At 38.2% G+C, this 24,128-nt stretch overlaps 1 protein-coding gene across 5 annotated transcripts in view; it reads right to left on the bottom strand.

Moving 5' to 3' along the window:
- CAB39L (calcium binding protein 39 like) overlaps positions 1-24,128 on the bottom strand; it is a 120,342-nt gene that overhangs the window by 84,801 nt on the left and 11,413 nt on the right. The window contains exon 4 of one of the 5 annotated variants that reach the window (XM_070380336.1): positions 6,888-7,025. The exons of 3 other annotated variants lie outside the window; for them this stretch is intronic. The gene's annotated coding sequence lies outside the window, so the exon portion shown is untranslated. Of the gene's footprint in view, positions 1-6,887; positions 7,330-24,128 lie in introns of those variants that run through there. One more of the 5 variants, XM_005904514.3, reaches the window with a different exon arrangement.

The following is a 24,128-nucleotide window of genomic DNA, read 5'->3' on the forward strand; positions in this document are numbered from 1 at the left end:
ACTCTGGATAGTTTCCATTCTATCTGTTCTAGCCTACATCATTAAAAAAAAAAAAAAAGAGTCCTGATCATTATCCATTAAATTAATTCACTACCTGCTAGTTGGGCTTCCCTGGTGGCTCAGATGGTAAAGAATCTGCCTGCAATGTGGGAGACCTGGGTTCGATCCCTGGGTTGGGAAGATCCCCTGGAGAAGGGAACAGCAACCTACTCCAGTATTCTGGCCTGGAGAATTCCATGAACAGAGGAGCCTGACGGACTCCAGTCCATGCAGTGGCAGAGTCGGACGTGACTGAGCGACTTTTACTTCACTTTCACTAACTGCTAATTAGCATGCAAGATGTCACTATGGATGAAACTAGATGAAAGGTACACAGGGTGTCTTGGTATCGTTTCTTATCTACAGTTATCTCAAAATAAAAAGTAAAGAATCTATCACTATGGAAAATTGACAGCAATAATCCAACATAAGGATAGTTACTGTTCCTGAGGCAGAAAACTAACAAATGAAAGATATACTTAAAGATGTACAAGGTATGTCTATTTATCTAGTCAATCCTTCAGCAAGCCACCTTTTTAACTGTATACAACCACAGAATCATTTCCGGAATATGGCTCAATTAACGTTAATTCATATTATCCAAATGAGATTTGTCATCTTGATGTTTTTCTGTATTACCTATAATGAGCATATTTCTTCTTTTCTGAAACAATAAACAGATTTTTGAGGGAAAAAATCCATCTAACTAAGCAAGGAACTGAATAGAAAAACTCATTTTGTTTTTGAACAGAAAAATCAAATATTAAATATTTAAATATCATTAAAATGTCAATTACTCCTAAAGTCCATAATTTGCTACAACTCCAGTCACAAATCCAAGAAAGTTTTTAGTAAATAAATTCAGTCAAGAATATAAAAGAAAAAAAAAAAAAGAATATAAAAGAACAAGGATAACAAATTTTACAATGGAAGATTTCTTACGGGGGAATGAAATTAAAAGTGTTATAAAGTGCTATAAGTAAAACAGTAAGACAAGAAAAATAGACCAATGGAACAAAACAGGCCAGATACAGAAGTGACTGTAAGTGACTTTCAAACTTCTGGATATAAAATAATTTCTCTAATTTTACAAGTGATGAAGTAAATCTCAAAAAAAAAAAAAAAAAAAGACTGACAAATCAGTTAATATGAATTTGCTACAAATTTAATTAAAAATTTTTGAATTTTCATGGATATAATAATAATATTACAGGCAAACAACAAATAAGAGAATTCTGTGACATGACTATGAAGGACAGAGGGCTAAAATCATTATAAAAGGAGATCTAAAACAAATAAGAAAATCATGAAGAAATAATGTATACATATTAGAAAACCACAAAGGAGGAAATATAGTTAAACACATAGTACATGTTTATTTTCTATAATGGGAACACACAAAGTTAAAAATGAAGGACTATTTTGCTCATGATGCAACATAGTGTCTTTGTTGGTTTGAGAATATTCTATCTATTGATGGTGAGATGCAACAGGCTCTCTTTTCTTATTGGTGGGATTGGGCAACATGGATCTAGAGCCTTTAAATATCATAACCTCTGACTCAGTAATTCTGTTTCTATCAGTTTGTCTTAAGAAAATAAACTAATAATGGTTATCTTTACAACTCTTTTTTTTTTTTCACATTTCAACATCTCTAAAATGTGCATGTCTCTTAATAATTGATGGAACCTTATACTAACTGGCAGGGTATTTTTGTTCATTTGTTTTCTTTCTTAGTGGTACATAAAGTGTATGCCTTACAACCAATGACTTCTTAGATTTGATGGAATACAGTATATGGCTATGAAAATGTTTACAAAGAATGTGAAATAAAATGTACAGGCTGCTAAAAGCACCATCCCATAATACAGAGTATAATGACAACTACATAAAAGCAAGCAAAACCACAAATACACAACACTTATGCAGAAAGAAATAATTTTAAAAAGTTAACAGTGACTGCCTCTGGGTAGCTGGATTATGAATATTTAATTTTCTTCTTCCTTAAAATTCTCTCTTTTTTTCTTCAAACTTTGTTTAATAGATCATGCAAATGCATTTACAATGGAAACACCTTCTCATAAATGAAAATTTTAATGACTAAATAACCGTTTTTTAAAGTTCAAACTGTGGAATATTTGATCATCATGTCTTTTCAAAGCATTAGTCAAACAAATGATTTCTGTTACTCTGGCTATGAAATTTCATTAAAGAGTTGTACTTGGCTTAGATCCTGGAGAGAAAGCCAAAAAAATTATTCAGCTCTGCTCCCAGGCAACTCAGGCCCTGTAGACTTTTAGTAGATTTTGGCAGCATTCCTTTGCCTAAGACACAGTGAAATATTTCATATTCCTAACTTACGTGTGTGCACCTCTACAGATGACCCAATGTCAGTCACTCCAATGACTCATCTAAACATGTTTATGATATAAGTGGGGAGGACTGCATTTAAAGGGGGAAGGAGAAGCTAGGAGAAAGGTCATTTGGGGCCTTAAATGCCCTCATGGTATCCTTTAAAGTATTTTAAAGGGGAATAAATGGCTAATGCCTGTCTAGTCAAAGCTATAGTTTTTCCAGTAGTCATGTATGGTTGTGAGAGTTGGACCATTAAAGAAAGTTGAGCGCTGAAGAATTAATGCTTTTGAACTGTGGTATTGGAGAAGACTCTTGCAGTCCCTTGGACTGCAAGGAGATCAAACCAGTGAATCCTAAAGGAGATCAGTCCTGGGTGTTCATTTAAAGGACTGATGATGAAACTGAAGCTCCAATACTTTGGCCACCTGATGTGAGGAACTGACTTATTGGAAAAGACCCTGACACCAGGTAAGACTGAAGGTGGGAAGAGAAGAGGCTGGCAGAGGATGAGATGGTTGGATGGCATCACAGACTCAATGGACATGAGTTTCAGCAAGCTTCGGGAGTTGGTGATGGACAGGGAAGCCTGACGTGCTACAGTCCATGGGGTCGCAAAGAGTCGGACACGACTGAACTGAACTGAAATAGCTAATGAGAATTTCTAGGCCTTTATGTCTAATCTCCAACTGTACTGTTCAATAACAGTTCTAACTTCAAAGGTTTTCCACAAAATCTTAAGGGAGTGGGAAATTTATCTCTAAAGAAAAGTCTCAGGATTTCCATGGGTAAAACCATATCTTTTGTCCATCAACTGATGAATGAAAAATGAAGTTGTGGTACCTATATACAGTGGAATACTACTCAGATGTAAAAAGGAATGAAACTGATTCAGTTGTAGTAAGGTGGATGAACACAGAGTCTGTCATACAGGGTGAAATAAGTCAGAAAAAATGAAGATCACATATCAATGCATATATATGGAATCAAGAAAAACGGTACTGATGAACCTATTTGCAGGGCAGGAATAGAGACACAGATGTAGAGAGTGGACTTGTGGACACGGCAGGGGAAGGAGAGGGTGGGGTGAACTGAGAGAGTAGCACTGACGTATAGACAGACACCACCATGTGTAAACTAGACAGCTAGTGGGAGGCTGCTGCACAGCACAGGGGTTCAGCCTGGCGCTCCGTGACGACATGCAGGGGTGGGGTGGGGCTGTGTGGGAGGGACGCGCAAGAGGGAGGGGATAGATAGACATATAAAAGTATATAGCTGATTCAATTTGTTGTACAGCAGAACCCAACATAGCACTGTAAAGCAATTATCCTCCAGTTAAAAGTAATTTAAAAAAAAAATGAGCCTTTTTTTCTTTCATATAGGTTTCTTTTATAATCAGCGATAAGTTAAAAGGGGAACATTTCCAAAAGTCTTCCATAGAGCTTGCTAATTTAAACTTAAGTCACAGTTACCTTCTCTCAACTAAAAAAAAAATTAACCACATTAAAGAAAATTTCAGGAAAGTTCAGAAATTCCCATTCGTTTATCTTTTATTCCATATACAACTCACAGACAGAAATAATGCAATGAAAAAGTACATCTATGGGGGAAAATAATTGGGCCAATAAGTTTCATTTTTAAAAATCAATGGGATGGGTACTTTCCTGGCAGTCGAGTGGTTTAGAATATGCCTTCAAAGGCAGGGGACATGGGTTTGGTCCTTGGTCAGGAAACTAAGATGTCACATGTCTTGGGGCAACTAAACCTGACCAAATTGAAAGATCTCGCTTGCCACAGAGAAGATCCCACGCATAGCAAGTAAGACCCGGATGTAGCCAAAAATAAATAAATAAATATTTTTTTAAAAAATCAGTGGGATGGAGATTACAGGAGTATATATATTTCTCAACATTCAGTGAAACATTCTGTTAAAATGGGTACATTTGAATAAATATAAATTTTAAACTAAAAAAGTTCACACAAAAGTTCTACTGTATTTGTTATACCCCAAATAGGCCTCTCCCTACTGCAAAATCATAACTTGGAATTGCCTTCCCAGATATAATAAATTACAAAGCATACCATTATTGTTATTATGCCATTATCTGCTGAGCTGAAGTAAGAGTGATATATAATACTTATGTAATAAGTAATATGTCTGAAGTTGACACCTTACTTCAGAATGTCCCATGTATTCAAGACACCAAGCTTGTAAATTACCCCCCTCATCACCATCCCTACTTATTCAGGGTTGTCACTAAGTGACACCATGGTCTTTTCTTCCTCTTTTAACAGTTAGGCCTATTCTGTACTACTATTGCTTTGTCTGCTTCTTAAAATTCAATTCTTGACGGGCCATCTCTTTCTCATAATGAAAACTGTGTGCCCCTAAACCCCTTTCCTTTTTGGGGTACGTTGGAAAAACTGCTCAGTTCCATTTTTGTGAACCAAAGAAAGAGTTCAGTCCCCATGTGGTAAATATTTATTAGCTACCTACTTATGTGCCAGATACTGGGCTAGATCTTAGAAATGGCTGGTAAGTATAAAAGCAATGACTAGAAATATTTCTGTAACAAGGAAAAGAAAAATCACTGATTTTAATGAAAGATTAGGTCTCATAAACAGTGCAGTTAATAGAAGCTCTTAAAAGTACACAGAAATGCTATTTATAAACATATTGCTTTTCTTCAAGTATTAATATTTAGGAAAAACAAAAATGTCTTATTCAACCCTGAATTGTTTTTAGATTTAGTTTCATCATTTTTTGCTGTTTTTGTTCAGTTGCTAAGTCATGTCCAAATATTTGCAATAACTGATTTTCTAATATTTTTCAGGGTGGCAATGGTTTTTCTATAGTGTGAATAAAATATAATCTTAGACTATAATAAAATCAAGCAATCATTTGTTAAATCATTTCCCAGGGAAGATGGTTCCTAAATTCCCAAAAACCCACTCACAAATAAATTTCTAAGGTACAAAACACTTGGAATCTGAGGATGACTTATTCTCTATTTCTATATATTTACAATCCTATAGGCTTAAGAAATGGTGCCACTACTAAGATAATATCAATGAAATACTAGTTTAAAATAAAAGCTTATTCTGAAGATTGTGAAGCTATGTGCAATTCTATCAGTCTAAGCACTGAGTGTGGGGAATTCTGTAAAGAAGTAAAACTTGGTTTGTGATATAAATATAATTGCTTTGGATTTACTTTTGACTTCAAGAACAAGATACTAGTTCGGAAAAGGTTTCCACAGACCAGCTAAGTTTTTTCTTACACACAGGTCAACAGGTTTAAACACACACACACACACACACACACACACAAACCCATGAAACAAAACCTGTTCTACAGGCTTCTGAACACATACAGGAACTATTAGAGAAAGTACAGCCAGTTTACATTATACCTCGAGTACAAACCCTTTTAATTGTTCACTGACATTCTGCTTAAGTTTTCACTTCTGCTAAGTTGTTCTGCCTTAAAGGACTCACTTGAATCAGTAACTAAGGACATCTTTTTCGAGGCTGGCAGAGTAGATTAGAAACTTTGCTTAGAAAGATGCATCTTTAATCGATGACTCACTTTAGCAGCTAACAATATATACTTCCTTCTTCCCACAGAAGAACGATTACATGCCTTCCATGGATGCCTTTAAAAAGACGTGTAAAATTAGTATACAATCTCCTCTGTTAAGATTGTAAAATGAAGTTTATTGGAATGTGAATACATATTTCAAGAGTTTCCTCTTTTTTTCTCTGCTCTACTGCTTACATACATAAATGCAACTGATTAAAACAGTTCTTTACCAGAACAACAATATTTTATGAGAGTTTGGTACCATCTATGAGAACAAAATAACTGTTCTTATTCCTTATTCCTTAATTTGAAAGGTGCATTCATTTTGTATCAAATGGTAAGTGTGAGATGTAAATTATCTAATTTTTGTTTTCACTATAGAACTTTGAGTCTAACTGAAGCATTCAACATTCAAATTTCATATCCCTTTAATTAATGGCATCATTAACATTCCTAATTGAATTATGAGGGAATGCTGCAATTTATAATAATTGACACTATCAAACATCACAATGATCATATTAAATTTACTGACAATAAACAGATAGAGGTAACTTTGGAATTTTCATTCAGTTGAAAGAGAAACATGAAAAATGGTATCCTGCCACTGTTTTATTTTTGGAAACACTCTGTAAATAAAAACCCATTTCCAAAATAAGATATTCCATGGACACAGAATAGTTGGTAATGATTCAAGTGCCTTAGGCAACAGAGAAGTATTGTTTTGTAGTTGTTGTTGTTTTTTTAAACCTCTCCTAGTAACAGCAGTTCATCATGCACAAAGAAACGAGGTAACAGCTTGGTTTATAAAACAAATTTATAAGCAGTAACTGTAAAACCTCAACTAAACGAAAGTTTATCATACTAATTCCATTTCTGTGAACCAGGATAAGCAACCTGGTTGATAACTCACCCAATGTTATAGAAAAGTCCAGGCTTGTCTAAGCAGCGAAAAGTAGACCCATGGTGAGGTGCTGAAGACAGCTCTCTCTGGGGCTCAAAGCATTTTAGATGAAGCAGCCTTTATCTTCCATTTAACAGAGGGTGCCTCCTATTACCAAAGCATGGCAGAGAAAAGACTTTCCACGATCTGTCTTGACTTTCTGTCTCTCTCTTTGAAGAGTAACAGTTACCACCGGAAAACGTTAGCAGAAAATGCTCACTGAACACTCACACCGGGCAGCTGTAAATTTCCACTCTCTTTACTTGCTCTCAGATTCCCAGCCTTGCTTGTCTCTTAATCTGTCACAGGCAGTTCTGTTTCTGGTCAAACCAGCTTGCTTGTGCTTTCTCCTCTCCTCTAATGCATGCTTTTAGACACATACCACACAGTCACAGCTCCATCTTTTTCTCCCTCCCTCCCAATCATGCAATGTCACAAGAATGTGCGTAAAGCAATTAAGTTCAGGCAAATTTAATTCTTGGCCAAAAAAAAAGTCTAGGGATAAACAAAATTTTTTTCTCATCACATTTTTTCCCCTCTGAGTCCTATACTTGCATGGGGTTTTGTCAACAGATTAAATTGCCCTAACCATCTTGTTTCAAAATGTAAATAACAAAGGCATGTTGATAGTAATAACAGATTTATCTGCCAATATGCTAGTTCCTCTGGGCAGATGCTATTTTCAGTCATAATAAGAAAGTGTAGGAAGTAAATACACCAATATTAGCAATTTAATCTTGAGATTTAAAAAGCAAGGGAGATAGGGGGTCAGTGATGCAATGAATAATGCATCTAACTATAGTTCAGAAGATTCTTTAAAAAGCAAGGGAGGTGTTAGAATGAGTATTCATAATTTCAATGTAATTTTGTGAAAAATTTTTTTAAAATATGGCATATTTTGAAATTTAGCATCAATATTAGTTATACAAAGGAAATTACATAGAACATAGAGAAACAACACCAAACACAAAATGGTTTATACCGTTAATGTGCAAACCAAATGCTCCCCATCCCTCCCCGCTTCATCACAAACAAGCACTATCGGTCAGGATATGTAACACCCCTTCAGTGAGAATTTTAAAAGCTAAAGGTTACAAAAAACATTTTTTCATTATTACACATGTATAATTATAGAGCAAACTATCTTTTTTTTGGCTATGCTGTGTGGCATGTGGGATCCTAGTTCCTTGACCATGGATCACACCCTGGAGTGGAAGCATGGAGTCTTAAATACTGGACCACCAGGAAAGTCCTGATCATCAATTTTGAGAGAAGGAGGCTCCTAATATTCACTTTCAATGGTTGCAAATGAGAGACTGGGTTTTTTTGGTAGGGGAATTCCTTCTCTTCTTTTGACTATGGCTATTAGGTTCACAAATTTTCATATATTCAATATGCTTCAGTCAATTACAGGCACTATTCTTTTGGCTGCTGTCCATGTAGCCTGTGTTTTTGCCCCCACCAAAAGCATGGTCTGAAGCAAAAAGCTCATGCAAATTGTTTTAATAAGAAACCCAATCACAGTGAGCAGGAGTGAGGGAATAGGGAAATAAAGCAAAGAAGGACAGCCAATGTGACAATGCCTCACCAAGCTGGCCACCTGTTAAATCTATCAGACTGAGCCTCTTAGAAGCCATATAAAGTGCATTTCAGGATCACCCCTAGGGCTTGGGGGTGGGAGGGTGGAAAAGGAAGAGGAAGAATTTACCTATGGCTCTCATCTTTTCTTGATCAAAGGCTTTCCCCAAAGGGCATTAAATCCCCTACCCTTGAGTTTAACTGCTCTGTTCTTCTGGGTTGCACAAGTGTGGGTCTGGACCTTGAGGAGACCTCATAGCAGTGGCCACAGGGAAGCCTTGGGGCAGGTAGCAGAGGGCTTGCAGAAGGACGAGAGATGAAGCTGTGAGATTGTACCTGCATGAGGGTTTGCACGGAGCTGAAATGAGACAAGCAAGTCCCAGAGGACCTGCAATGGTATATGTTGTTTAGTTGCTCAGTTGTGTCAGACTCTTTTGTGACCCCATGGACTGTAGCCTGCCAGGCTCTTCTGTCTGGGGGATTTCCCAGGCAAGAATACTGGAGTGGGTTGACATTTCCTTCTCGGGGGGATCTTCCCAATCCAGGGACCATGTTTCCTGCCTTGGCAGGCAGATTTTTTTTTACCACTGAGCCACCTGGGAAGCCCTGTAACAACATATAAGACAAATCTAAAACAATTGGTCAGGGACTTCTTCAGAAGTCCAGTGATTAAGACTCCTCACTTCTACTGCAGGGGGCACAGTTTCGATTCCTGGTCAGGGAACTAAAAACCTGTATGTCACTCCGTGTGGCCAAAAATTTAAACACACACACACACACACAAAACAATTGCTCATATTTCTCATATGAGTTCATTATCTTTTACTCAAAATCCTGTGACTCAAATTCTACCCAGGTAGAACTCTGTGAAATCACATATTACTCCACTTCAGTGATAATGATCATTTCATTTACCTGCAACTTTGCTTATTTACAATATCATGAGGAGGGTGGCTTAAAATCTGGCAATTGGAAGTGATATCTGGAAGGTCTTAAATAAGATTTTCTCTTTTTTTCTACTTTATTTATATCATTGGGTCAGCCAACAAGTTTTACTGCAAGAAGGCATAAATTTTACAGCCTCCTTTCACCTTATCTTGCATGCATTTTTTTTAAAAGACCTCTTATTACTTAATTAAATTCCTATTTATTAGTTCTGTACATCACTCCATTTCCCATGGTCCACATCTTTCTGTATTTAACTCTCTATGGAAAGGGGTCAGCCTCTATTTTCCTCACAATCTTCCCTCCTGATCAATAACACTGTAGTTACCTAAACAGATAAGAAAGTTTATTTTGTGTTTGCTTTAATTATACTTCTAAGGTTGGTGATGGTAAAATAAAACAAGAACTCTAGTACTTTAACACAGAGTGTAAACTAACATAACTTTTCCCTGTAGGGATATTAACAATAAGTTGTAAAAGGCTTAAAATATTCATATTCCTTTTCATTTACTAATTCAATGTCTACAAATTCATTCTAAGAATAACAAATATGCAAGGAAGCATATACAGAGATATTTATTACACCGTGTGTGCTCAGTTGCTTCAGTCGTGTCCAACTCTTTGTGACCCCATGGACACACAGCCTGCCAGACTCCTCTGTAAACTGGATTTCTCAGGCAAGAATACTGGCCTGGGGTGCCATGCCCTCCTCCAGGGAATCTTCCTGACCCAGGGCTCAAACCCGCACCTCCTGCATTGCAGGTGGATTCTTTACCACTGAGCCACCACTACTACGTATAGCAAACACCCTCCCCAGAAAGTCCAAAACTACGTGATTGACTATATTTAATCATTGGATTCCATGTAGCATGGGCATTGATCAATCGAAGCAAGTGTACAAACAATTAGCATAGTCCCAGGCCATTCAGCATACCTGCTGAATACTGAGTGGAGTTCATTCATCCATACAGAATATCATCGTCAAACTGCTTAAGAATATTTAAAGAAATGGGGATATATTTATTGTATAATATCAAGTTAAAAAATCCAAGATCCTAAGCTTAATAAAGAATATGAGCTCCCAATTTTTGTTCTAATTTTTCCACAAACATTTCTTTTTATATGGATATGGAAATAATACCAAATGTTAACGTTAGTTGGAACACTGGTAATTTTTTTTAAAATATTAAAAATTTTCTTTTAATATTTCTTTTTATTTACTTATTTGCATATTAACTTGGCTGTGCCGGGTCTTAGTTGCCACATGTGTGATCTTTAGCTGTGGCATGTGGGAATTTTGATTTTTCAGTTGCAGCAGGTGGAATCTAGTTCCCTGACGAGGGATGGAACTTGGGCCCCCTGCGTTTGGAGTATGGAGTCTTAATCACTGGACTACCAGGGAAGTCCTAGAACACTGGTGATTACATTCATATATTCCAGTGTTTTCCAAATATTCTATAATTAACATGTACAATCAGTTTCACTACAAAACAAGGTAAGTGTTCCTAAAAATCAACACGTTACACAGCTCTGTATCATGCAGTAAGAACCACAGAAACTGTGGGGGAAATTGGGTTGGAGCTCAATACTCAATAATGTAATCAGAAACATACTTATTTCTCTTAAAGTAGAAACCTAATAAAAATAACACATTTTTTTACAGCAAGTGGTTTAAGAAATACATAAAATAAATATGGCATAAACAAATACATAAAATAAAGACCACAATAAATATGGCATTTTTCCTTGAAAAAGACCTGATATTTGCTTGTGGAGGTGGATGTTAGACTTATAGCTTGTGAATTATGTCAAAAGTGGAAATAGGATTTATCTTGTTGATAGCCATACCACCCTGAATGCACCTGATCTCATCTCATCTTGGAAGCTAAGCAGGGTTGGGCCTGGTTAGTACTTGATGGGAGGATTGTCTGTTATCAGCTGAAAAGTTATAACACCAAAGGTGGATGAATGTGACTCACATAATATGAGGTATACAGAGATGGCTGGTATGTGTTTGAGATGTGTGCATGTCTGTGTTTTGTGTATTTCTCCATGGCTTGGTTCAGCTGGGTGGCTTTTTGCATTCATGAAACTGTACAAAAGCAAATGAGAAATCTGCATTATGTTCAAATGTTTCCTAATACATCAATCATATTGGAACAAATCTGTGTTTTCAAAACGTGTTAAAGCAGAAATGACTGTTACTTTCACCACCATAAAATATATATATATATATATTTGAATATGCTAACAAGTATTGTGAACTTATTGCTATTATTTTGCTAATTTGGAGAACTAAAGATTTTTTTAAGTGGTATTTACTTCTCTCTGTTTCCCCCCCTCGCTTCTCATTTATGCTTTTGTTTCTCTATTTTTCTCTCTTCTTAAAGATTACAGTGTAGATACAAAATATTAATACCACAGCTACACATTCACGTAGCCTAGGAATAACATTCTTCAATGGTCTTAAGCCAAAAAGAAAGCCCCAAAGCAAAGAATCTATTTACTACCTTAGGAGTTTGTCATGCTATCCACGTACCACAGATACCTCAAGTTCTTTTCATAATTCCCTGGAACTTGCTTAAAGATATTCAAATTGTTTTCATAAAAGCAGAATATAGAGGAAATGCTAGATGATAAATGCTTTAGAGGTGTTCAAGCTGCAGTGAAATGGGGGTTAATTGATAGAATGAAAACACATTTCCAATTATCCATTAATTGCTAATCCTTGGCTAAATTTGGAAAGCTTTAAAAGATTTTCAGCAAGATAACAAAGCTTCATTAGTCTGTTTTTGTTCTCATGCTAATTCTGCTTCCATCTCGTCCTGCTTTTTTTAGGAAGGAGGAAGCTTGGATTACAGAATTTAGGTGACAATCCTGCCCACTGGCTATATTTCCTAAATGCTGGAGCAATCTTTCAAAGTTGAGAACATCAGACCTTTTCTCAATTTGGAGCACTACTCTGGCCCCCTGCTGGTACAGCGCTGCAGTGGCAGCTAAAATACTTAGGTCTCAGCAGTGAGCTCTACCATGCCAGTCTAAGGAAGGACCACCTTGTTTCCCTAATGCCAGGATAAAATATATCTCTACGTACATCTATTCACTAATAAATGAATATAGCTATATAGCCTCTGAAGGGCTTTATGTGATAAACTATTGTGAACATTCTTCTTATATCAAGTGGCTAGTTTCATAGGCCACAGAATCTTTGGAATTAGGCTGACCCGGACTTGAATGAAAACAGATTGTATATAAGCAATATTATCTTTAAGTTGGATACAACTGTATACACTCCAGCACTAGTTATGAGGATCAAGTGAAATATAATATACATACATGCCTGGCATCTAGTTAACTGTTAACTGTTAGACACCGATCCACTCACAAAATTAAGAAAAAAAACAAAACTCTTATATTCTAAAAGTACATCATCCAACTTGAAGTTTCTCTGTGACTACTCTCAGATGAGGCAGGTCCTTTGGAGGGGGTCACAGGTAGTTTGTTGTCAACCTCATTCATGAAATACTTAGTAGATGCAAAGTGCTACAGTAAGAGCCCCTGAGATACACATAACCCACACACCAAGTCATTAACTCTGTGTTTAAGGACTTTTAAATTTGTCTTGAGACTTCCCTGGTGGTCCAGTGGTTAAGACTCTGTGCTTCCACTGCAGGAAGGGTGGGTCTGACCCTGGGTTGAGGTTCTAAGATCCTGTACGACACTTCTGTTATTCAGTCTCTCGGATCGGTCCAACTCTTTGTGACCTGCTGAACTGCAGCACCCTAAGGCTTCCCTGTGTTTCACTATCTCCTGCAGTTTTCTCAAACTCATGTCCATTGAGTTTGCCATAGCACAGTCCAAAAAAGAAAAAAAAAAAAGGCTTATACACCAACCAGGCCAAAATAATTCAATTAAAAGAATTCTGAAATAGCTCGCCAGTCCAGGTTTGATGCATGAGACAGGGTGCTCAGGGCTGGTGCACTGGGATGACCCTAAGGGATGGGATGGGGAGGGAGGTGGGAGGGGGGTTCCAGATGGGGAACACATGTACACCCATGGCTGATTATTGTCAATGTATGGCAAAAACAACTATAATATTGTACAGTAATTAGCCTCCAATTAAAATTAAAAAAAAAAAAGAATTCTGGATGCAGTTTTTTTTTTTTTTTTTGCCACACCACATGGCCTGTGGGATCTTAGTTCCCCCATCAGGAACTGAACCTGCCCTTGGCATTAAAAGCATGGATTCCTAATCACTGGACCACCAAGAAATTCCCTGGATGCAGCATTTTAAAAAAGCACAAGACAGGAGTACAGACACTCTGGAGTCCAGTATAATTTACTCTAACCAAAAGATAGAGCTGAGGTGGGGGAAAGGGAAACAGGATATTAGCCAATTGATCTAAGTAAAATAGTACAAGAAATCTCAAAGGTTCTAGAACTATCACAGGGGTTCCAGAATATTTATGAATTTGAGAGTAATTGCAAATTATCAAGGAGACTGTCTATAACAGTGCTTTATTTTACACTTGATTAATCCACATCTTTCATTTCAACAAACAAATCTGGGATACTTTCTATGTGACACAAAGCAGAGTTTTTTTTATATTTATTTATGTATTTGGCTGCACCAGGTCTTAGTTGCCACACGTGGGATCTTTCCTCTTTGTTTCCACATGTGGGATGTAGTTCCTGAACCAGGGATTGACCCTGGGCCCCCAGCACCGGGAGCGGGGAGCCTTAGCCACTGGACCACCAGGGAAGTCCCCAAAGTAGTCCCCATAATGAACTTCAGTCAATACTGTCGGTACTTTCAGGGTTGCTACTAGCTTACTTTGGTAAGAGTCAGAAAAAGGGACAGCTGCATCAAGCAGGTGCACAGACTAACCAGACTATAGCATCATCATGCAAAGAACAAGTATTCTTTTCTTCAGGCAGATGCACCCCTGCACCAGCCTGGCACGTAGTCTGATTGGAGGGAAGGGGGAATGTGAGCTGGATTCCAGGCCCTACTCACTTCCCTAGCCAGGAGTTTTGAGCAGTGGACAAACCATACAACTAATATGCAATGGCCCTGAACACAATCGCAAGGCCCTGTTACAACTTTCTTATCATGTCCATATATAGGATTCATTCATCCAACCATCTGAGGAAAATATGCTCTCTGGGGATACAGAGTGAAATAAGGAATTCACATTCTCTTAGGGGGTATAATACATGTACCAAAAATCACTACAGTGTAAGGCAAAAAGTTATGAATCACAAATGAAAAGACTAATGAAATGCCAAAACATTCAGGAGAGCCAAACCATACTTATATCTTGAGGAATCACAGAAGGTTTCAGAGAAAAGGTGCACTGACCCCAGTTCTGAACGATGGGTACCATTTGGTCACATGGAGATAGGAACAGAGGATTTAGGAAGTACAAGATGTAAATAACAAACAATAATTTAGTTTATCAGAAGCAAATGCTATGTGAATGACAGTAAAAAGAAAAACAGATTGGGACCAGATTATGAAGAGTTTGTAATACGAGGCTAATGAGTTTAACTGTTAATTTGTGGGCAAAGGAGAGCCATGAGGTAATCAAACTCTTTCATGAATATGAATTTAGAAGAGTAAAAAAGAATCAAAAAGGTAGAGAAATAGGTGGAGATGAAATGAAAGGCAATTGCACTAATCTAGGATGACAACGTGGAGAAGGCAATGGCACCCCACTCCAGTACTCTTGCCTGGAAAATCCCATGGGTGGAGGAGCCTGGTAGGGTGCAGTCCATGGGGTCACTAAGAGTCAGACACGACTGAGCAACTTCACTTTCATTTTTCACTTTCATGCATTGGAGAAGGAAATGGCAACCCACTCCAGTGTTCTTGCCTGGAGAATCCCAGGGACGGGGGAGCCTGGTGGGCTGCCGTCTATGGGGTCGCACAGAGTCGGCCACGACTGAAGCGACTTAGCAGCAGCAGCAGCAGCAGCAGGATGACAATGTGGAGAAGGCAATGGCACCCCACTCCAGTACTCTTGCCTGGAGAATCCCATGGGCGGAGGAGCCTGGTAGGCTGTAGCCCATGGGGTCGAACAGAGTCGGCCACAACTGAAGCGACTTAGCAGCAGCAGGAGCAGCAGCAGCAGCAGGATGACAATGAAACTAACTACACAGTGGGAAGGAAAGGACTATGTGAGTGTCAGAGACAATAGATTTGGCACCTGAATAAATGTAGGTGGTAATGGAGAGAACAAACAAGATGATGAGTTTTCATGCCTATGTGAGAGCAGATGGGTAATATCTTCAAAGTAAATAAGGGCCAAAGAAGAAAAAACAAATCTTTACACAATAACAACTTGCTTTTATGTAACAAGTTTGAGATGCCAGCAAGACTTCTGGATATAGATGTTTACAGAGGCAGTTGAACACACAGAACTAGGAGAGAAAATAGAGCCAGAGATATACATCGGGGGTCGCCCATGCTGCCTATGCAATGTGTGCTCATCAACTGCTCACTCTTGTCCAATTCTTTGCAACACCATAGACTGCTAGCAGCTAGGGTCCTCTGTTCATGGAATTTTCCAGCAAAGAATACTGGAATGGGTTGCCATTTTCTACTCCAAGGGATCTTTCTGACTCAGGGATCGAACCCTCATTTCCTATGTCTCCTTCATTGGCAGGCAGATTCTTTACCACTGTGCCACCTGGGAAGTCAATGCAATATGAGAGACCAACAAGAAAGACAAGAACAAACCTTTAAAGAACACCTACAGGTGGTGATAGAGAAAAACAGTGACTAAAGAAATCATAGTCAGAGAAGGAAAGGAGAACCAGAAGAGTATACTATCACTATGACCAAAAATCAGAGCATCAAGAATATGAAGTGTGCAATAACAGTATTGAACACTGTAGAGCAGTGAGGAGCACCCTGCGTACACCTGTAATCTAATTGTCAAGGCTCGCTTTCAATTCTTACAAACCAAAAGTATTAGGGGAAATAGTGATATCCAAAGAAGTAGGACAAGGAAGGGGGCTTTTAAGTATTCATATTCCCCTAAAATCCTGAAATATAGGCTGATCAGTTCAGTTCAGTTCAGTCGCTCTGTCATGTCCGACTCTTTGCGATCCTATGGACTGCAGCATGCCAGGCCTCCCTGTCCATCACCAACTCCCAGAGCTTGCTCAAACTCATGTCCATTGAGTCAGTGATGCCATCCAGCCATCTCATCCTCTGTCGTCCCCTTCTCCTCCTGCCTTCAATCTTTCTGAGCATCAGGGTCTTTTCAAATGAGTCAGTACTTCCTATCAGATAGACAAAGTATTGGAGTTTCAGCTTTAGCATCAGTCCTTCCAATGAATATTCAGGACTGATTTCCTTTATGATTGACTGGTTGGATCTCCTTGTAGTCCTAGGGGCTCTCAAGAGTCTTCTCCAACACTACAGTTCAAAAGCATCAATTCTTCGGCGCTCAGCCTTCTTCACAGTCCAACTCTCACATCCATACATGACTACTGGAAAAACCATAGCCTTGACTAGACGGACCTTTGTTGGCAAAGTAATGTCTCTGCTTTTGAATATGCTATCTAGGTTGATCATAACTTTCCTTCCAAGGAGTAAGCATCTTTTAATTTCATGGCTGCAGTCACCATATGCAGTGATTTTGGAGCCCCCAAAAAATAAAGTCTGATACTGTTTCCACTGTTTCCCCATCTATTTCCCATGAAGTGATGGGACCGGATGCCATGATTTTCGTTTTCTGAATGTTGAGTTTTAAGCCAACTTTTTCACTCTCCTCTTTCACTTTCATCAAGAGGCTTTTTAGCTCTTCTTTGCTTTCTGCCATAAGGGTGGTGTCATCTGTGTATCTGAGATTATTGATATTTCTCCCAGAAATCTTGATTCCAGCCTGTGCTTCATCCAGCCCAGTATTTTGCATGATGTACTCTGTATATAAGTTAAACAACTAGGGTGACAATATAAAGCCCTGACGTACTCCTTTCCCTATTTGGAACCAGTCTGTTGTTCCATGTCCAGTTCTAACTGTTACTTCCTGACCTGCATACAGATTTCTCAAGAAGCAGGTCAGGTGGTCTGGTATTCCATCTGTTTAAGAATCTTCCACAGTTTATTGTGATCCACACAGTCAAAGGCTTTGGCATAGTCAATAAAGCAGAAGTAGATGTTTTTCTGGAACTCCCTTGCTTTTTCTATAATCCAGCGGATGTTGGCAATTTGATCTCTGGTTCCTCTGCTTTTTCTAAATCCAGCTTGAACATCTGGAAGTTCATGGTTCACATACTTTTGAAGCCTGGTTTGGAGAATTTTGAGCATTACTTTACTAGCGTTGAGATAAGTGCAACTGTGTGGTAGTTTGAGCATTCTTTGGCATTTTCTTTCTTAGGGATTGGTATGAAAACTGACCTTTTCCAGTCCTGTGGCCACTGCTGAGCTTTCCAAATTTGCTGGCATATTAAGTGCAACACTTTAACAGCATCATCTTTTAGGATTTGAAATAACTCAACTGGAATGCCATCATGTCCACTAGCTTTGTTTGTAGTGATGCTTCCTAAGGCCCACTTGACTTCACATTCCAGGATGTCTGGTCTAGGTATCTGATCACAACATCATGGTTATCTGGGTCATGAAGATCTTTTTTGTATAGTTCTTCTGTGTATTCTTGCCACCTCTCCTTAATATCTTCTGCTAGGTCCTTATAATTTCTGTCCTTTATTGTGCCAATCTTTGCATGAAATGTTCCCTTCAGTTCAGTTCAGTTCAGTCGCTCAGTCATGTCTGACTCTTTGCGACCCCATGAATCGCAGCACACCAGGCCTCCCTGTCTATCACCAACTCCCGGAGTTCACTCAGACTCATGTCCATTGAGTCAGTGACGCCATCCAGCCATCTCATCCTCTGTCGTCCCCTTCTCCTCCTGCCCTCAATCCCTCCCAGCATCAGAGTCTTTTCCAATGAGTCAACTCTCTGCATGAGGTGGCCAAAGTACTGGAATTTCAGCTTTAGCATCATTCCTTCCAAAGAAATCCCAGGGCTGATCTCCTTCAGAACAGACTGGTTGGATCTCCTTGTAGTCCTAGGGGGTCTCAAGAGTCTTCTCCAACACCACAGTTCAAAAGCATCAATTTTTCGGCATTCAGCTTTCCTTACAGTCCAACTCTCACATCCATACATGACTACTGGAAAAACCATAGCCTTGACTAGACAGACCTTTGTTGGCAAAGTAATGTCTCTGCTTTTGAATTTGCTATCTAGGTTGGTCATAACTATAACTTTCCTTCCAAGGAGTAAGCATCTTTTAATTTCATGGCTGCAGTCACCATCTGCAGTGATTTTGGAGCCCAAAAAAATAAAGTCTGACACTGTTTCCACTGTTTCCCCATTTATTTGGCATGAAGTGATGGGACCAGATGCCATGATCTTCCTTTTCTGAAGGTTTAGCTTTAAGCCAACTTTTTCACTCTCCACTTTCACTTTCATCAAGAGGCTTTTTAGTTCCTCTTCACTTTCTGCCATAAGGGTGGTGTCATCTGTGTATCTGAAGTTATTGGTATTTCTCCCGGCAATCTTGGTATCTCTAATTTTCTTGAAGAGATCTCTAGAGTTCCCCAGTCTATTGTTTTCCTCTATTTCTTTGCCATGATCACTGAGGAAGGCTTTCTTATCTCTCCTTGCTGTTCTTTGGAACTCTGCATTCAAATCGGTATATCTTTCCTTTTCTATTTTGCCTTTAGCTTCTCTTCTTTTCTCAGCTATTTGTAAGGCCTCCTCGGACAACCATTTTGCCTTTTTGTGTTTTTCTTGATAGAGAGGTCAAAGCCAGGTTGTGATCACCAGATCATATGGCACCATGCGTGCTAAGTCGCTTCAGTCGTATCAGACTCTGCGAGTCCATGGACTGTAGCCTGCCAGGCTCCTCAGTCCATGGGATTCTCCCGGCAAGAATACTGGAGTGGGTTGCCATGTCTTCCTCCAGGGGATCCTCACCACCTAGGGCTTGAACCTTCATCTCCTTGGTCTCCTGCACTGGCAGGCAGGTTCTTTACCACTAGTCACCTGGGAAGCCTCATATGGGCACTATAGCAAAGCATAAAGCAGGAAGAGGACTCCTAGCCAGTCCTTCTGGGAAACTGGTAATAGTGCTTCAGATCTAGGTAGCATGGCTCAGCTGCCTCACCCAGAACACTGAACGAAAAGTCAGAGTCTTCGCAGTTCCTGACACACAACAACAAGTCCAGGGCAAAAGTAGGACTGCAAGAGGTTAAGGATGAGCTGATGAAGGCACTAGCATATAACACTGTTTCCAAGCATTTGATAAGGAACAGAAGGAGAGCTTGAAGGGATTTTTGTTGCTTTTTTGTTGTTAACTTTGAACTCTCAGTAGACTGAGTGGGTGGAACAGATAGGAGGAAGATGCAAGATAAGAAGAGGACAATTAATGAGGCAAGAGTCTTAAGCCCACAACAGAAGATGGAATCAAGACTGTAAATGGAAAGTTTAACCCCCACAAAGAATTATATATATCTTTCTAAAATGAAAAAGGAAGAGAAAGTGAGTAAAGAAACTGTCCAGGTAAAGAGGAATGAAGTTACAAAGCACATGACTGCTTCCATTTTCTCAGAAGGACTCAAAATCATCTCAGGAGAGTAAGAGTGAAGCCACAGAATGTGCACTGGAGCAGAGTGAAAAGTGAGGTTACAAAAACACATAAATGTAGTAAGAAGAAAAGCTAAAGGCTGTAATTCACGTACATCCAATTCTACGTGCAATGGTTACCACTTCACTTAAAACTGCACCACAAAAACCATCTAGGCAAGAAACATGCTGTGGTGTTCTCCCAGCTTCCAGTTTAAGGACTAACAGAGAATGACGTAAGAAAGAAGTTATGGAACCCTCAGGTATAATGTACAATAGCATCATAACCGACAAAGATGGGCTGAGTGCTATAAAACTAGGGTCAGATGGTGATGAGTCTCGTATTTCTCTGCCCTTCTGTGCTGGAGCCATTTTCTACTTTTTCCACAGTTGATACTTCAATGAAAAGTTCTTGAGTCAGTTACGAACACAATATAGCTTTTAAACAACTCTCAGCCCATGTTTGCTCTTTTTATAAAGTATGTCATCTTCTATTTTCCAAGTTTTTACAAACTTTCACTTTGCTACAAATTATTGAAATCAGAGCTACATGAAAAATTCTATGTTGGAAAATCATATTATTTCTATTATAAATCTTTAAAAGTACAATTTGTAAGCTGGTGCTCTAGAGCCAAGGAGAAAACAGGATTTAAAAAGAACACAGAAAGGACAAAGAAAGATAAGGCTGAATGAAGAGAAAGAAAACCTTCAGTTATAAATTACTCAGTTTAAAATGTCAAGGGAAACTTGTCTCAAAGTGTCCCTTTCTATGTTTTGAAGCTTGTTAATAATGGAAAGTCCTTTTAAACAAGATATTTAATTTTCAGATTCCATCAAATCCATTGACAGCAAACAAATACATAGAACTTATAATAAAACATTCATGCTGAATGGAAAAATCTCTATGGAATTGGTTCAGTAACTATAGTTGGATTCCATTTTCTTTATAAAACACATTTTACCATAAATCTAAAGACTTCTAAAACATGATCTAGAACAGGAGAAATAATTACAATCTATTAATAACTACTGACCACATGGAAAAAAAATCTGTACTAAATATAAACACACAACGGTCTCTTGCTTTACAAAGAAAATGTGAACTAATTCTTGTGCCAACTACTAAAAGTTGGACAATTTCTCCATTTCAACACAGAATCAAACATGTAGATGAAAGTTTTCACCTTAGTAAAAGAAGCATAACTGTTATAAGAAACAGAATCTTCCTAAGAAATAGAAGAAAGATTTTTTAAAACATAGACTACCGCCATGCGGTGAGACAAAGTCTCATATGCTGCTGTGCAAAATAAAATCACTAAGAATATTTCTAGGAAGCAATTTTTCAGAATGTTTATGCTCTTTAACACACCATTTCTACTAACAGAAAGCTAGTCTGAGAAAGTAATCAACATGTTTGTTTCGAATAAAAAATGAGAAAATGTATATAAAAAAAAAAAAAAAAAAGAAAGTAATCAGAAATATGACCAGATATTCAGTGATGTAATACAATGTTATTTATGATAGGAAAGCCTGGAATAGCTACAAAAAAGAAATGGTTGAATAAATTCTGCTATGATACCATTTTATTACAGAATTTAATAGAATGTCAAAATATTTGACATTTGACATAACAAATTGATATGACATTTGACATGACATTTGATATTTGACAAATGACATTTGACATTTTCAAATGTGAAAACATTTGAAAGGCTCATATATTCATATAAGAAAAATATGCTAAATAAAAATTAAATGATAAAATACATGAGTATTTCAAATTCATTTTTTATTGGAATACAACTGTTTGACAATATGGTATTAGTTTCTGCTGCACAATGAAGGGAATCAGCTGTCATATAGTATGGTGATGGTGGTGGTTTAGTCACTAAGTTGTGTCTGACTCTTGCGACCCCATGGGCTAGAGCCTGCCAGGCTCCTCTGTGCATGGGGTTCTCCAGGCAAGAATACTGGAGTGGGTTGCCATTTCCTTCTCCAGGGGGTCTTCCAGACCCAGGAATTGAACCTGGGACTCCTGCACTGCAGGCAGTTTCTTTACTGATTGCTCTACCAGGGAAACCCATATACATACATCAAATTCACTTTTAATTACATATATACATACAACCTGGAGAAGGAAATGGTAACTGACTCCAACAGTCTTGCTTGGAGAACTCCACGGACAGAGGAGCCTGGTGGGCTGCAGTCCATGGGGTCGCAAAGAATTGGACACAACTTAGTGACTGAACAATAACAACCACAATATACACAGCCATTTGCATGTCCAAGCAGCAGCATACACATATAATTTTTATGCAGATAAAATCAGAAGGAAATACAGTGAAAATTTTAGAGTAATTTTCTTTGTTTTTAGGATTACTTTTTTTTCCTCTCTTCTTTTCTGTAATAATCAGAAGCGAGATGAGGAAGGGAACGTCGTTCGGAAAATGTCACAATAAGACACATGTTGTACCGCTGTCATAGCTCTAAGTCCTATTACTGACATAAATCGATCTGTGGCAAATGTGACTACCCTGCCAAGTGCAAGAGAAAATATAACTGGAGTGCCAAGGCTAAAAGAAATGCCACTGGCACTAGTTAAATAAGGTACCTAAAAGTTGTATACAGCAGATTCAGGCTTGAATTCCTGAATAACATCACCTAATTCTAAAGGAGATCAGTCCCGGGTGTTCTTTAGAAGGAATGATGCTAAAGCTGAAACTCCAGTACTTTGGCCACCTCTTGTGAAGAGTTGACTCATTGGAAAAGACTGATGCTTGGAGGGATTGGGGGCAGGAGGAAAAGGGGACGACAGAGGATGAGATGGCTGGATGGCATCACTGACTCGATGGACCTGAGTTTGAGTGAACTCTGGGAGTTGGCGACGGACAAGGAGGCCTGGTGTGCTGCGATTTATGGGGTCGCAAAGAGTCGGACTCGACTGAGCGACTGAACTGAACTGAACTGAATCCCAAAAGAGGAGCTGTGGCAGCATCCAGTTGGTCTTAAGGGTTTCGATAATTAGTTGCTCAATAAATGTTCTAGTTTAAAAAGAAAAACACTGAGCTTTCTACCATAGCATTTGTAAATAGGAAGTTTCATTTTTTAAAAAGTAGCAGCTATATTTCTCTTTAAATAGGCATTAAAAAAAATGTAGGCTCTGATACACATAATGTACACACTCTACACTATTGTATCCTCTGAATATGATACAGTCTGCAGACTCCTGGATTTCCATTATAATCCCATGCTGAGGAAAGTTATGAATGAAAAGGAAAGGAAAAAGCATGCTGTTGTCTTGATGTTCACTTCCTGACTGACTTTAAGGACACTAGAACATAAGTTAATCTAAAGGGAGGGAATTTGTGTGTTTTGTTCACTGCTTTATCCTGCTTTATTCTCAGCAAATATTTGTGAATAAATCTACAACTGATTTTTTTTTAATTACGAATCACTTTCCTGTTCTACTATGTTCTTTGTCTTGAATTAACAAGTAAGACAAGGAGGAAGTGCTGACTTTTATGTGATGAGTTGGGGAACTTACTAAATGAAATTAGTTCTTTTTTTTTTTATCTCCTTACAAAGGGGATGATGCTCTCTCTGTAGAGAAGTTCATCTTTTCTACTTTAGTATTAACTTTCTTGCACAAATTATATCCTGTTATTCTATTAACTCATCTCACAATTTCTTTTATTTTTTTCTGTATCTTTTTTCTTTGTGTATGGCCTTCTATGCACAGTTGACCCTGGAACAAATGGAGGGTTAGGGGTACTAACCACCATGCAGTCAAAAATCTATGTTTAACTTTACAATTAGCTTTCTGTACTTGCAGTAACCACATTTGTGGGTTCAGCCAACCACAGATCATGTAGTACTCTAGTAGGTACTTTTTGAAAAAAATTCACAAGGTCAACTATAGTTTCTTTCTAACTGTGCCTTATATGCTGGGTTTAACACCTTTACTTCTTAGTTTTATTATGGGGTTTACCATTTCTGATATCCTAATTTGTTCTTATTTTAGTGTGCCTGGCCATTTTTATAGTCTGTTA

The sequence above is a fragment of the Bos mutus genome, chromosome 12 (assembly GCF_027580195.1).
Source record: "Bos mutus isolate GX-2022 chromosome 12, NWIPB_WYAK_1.1, whole genome shotgun sequence".
NCBI classification, from domain to species: Eukaryota; Metazoa; Chordata; class Mammalia; order Artiodactyla; family Bovidae; genus Bos; species Bos mutus.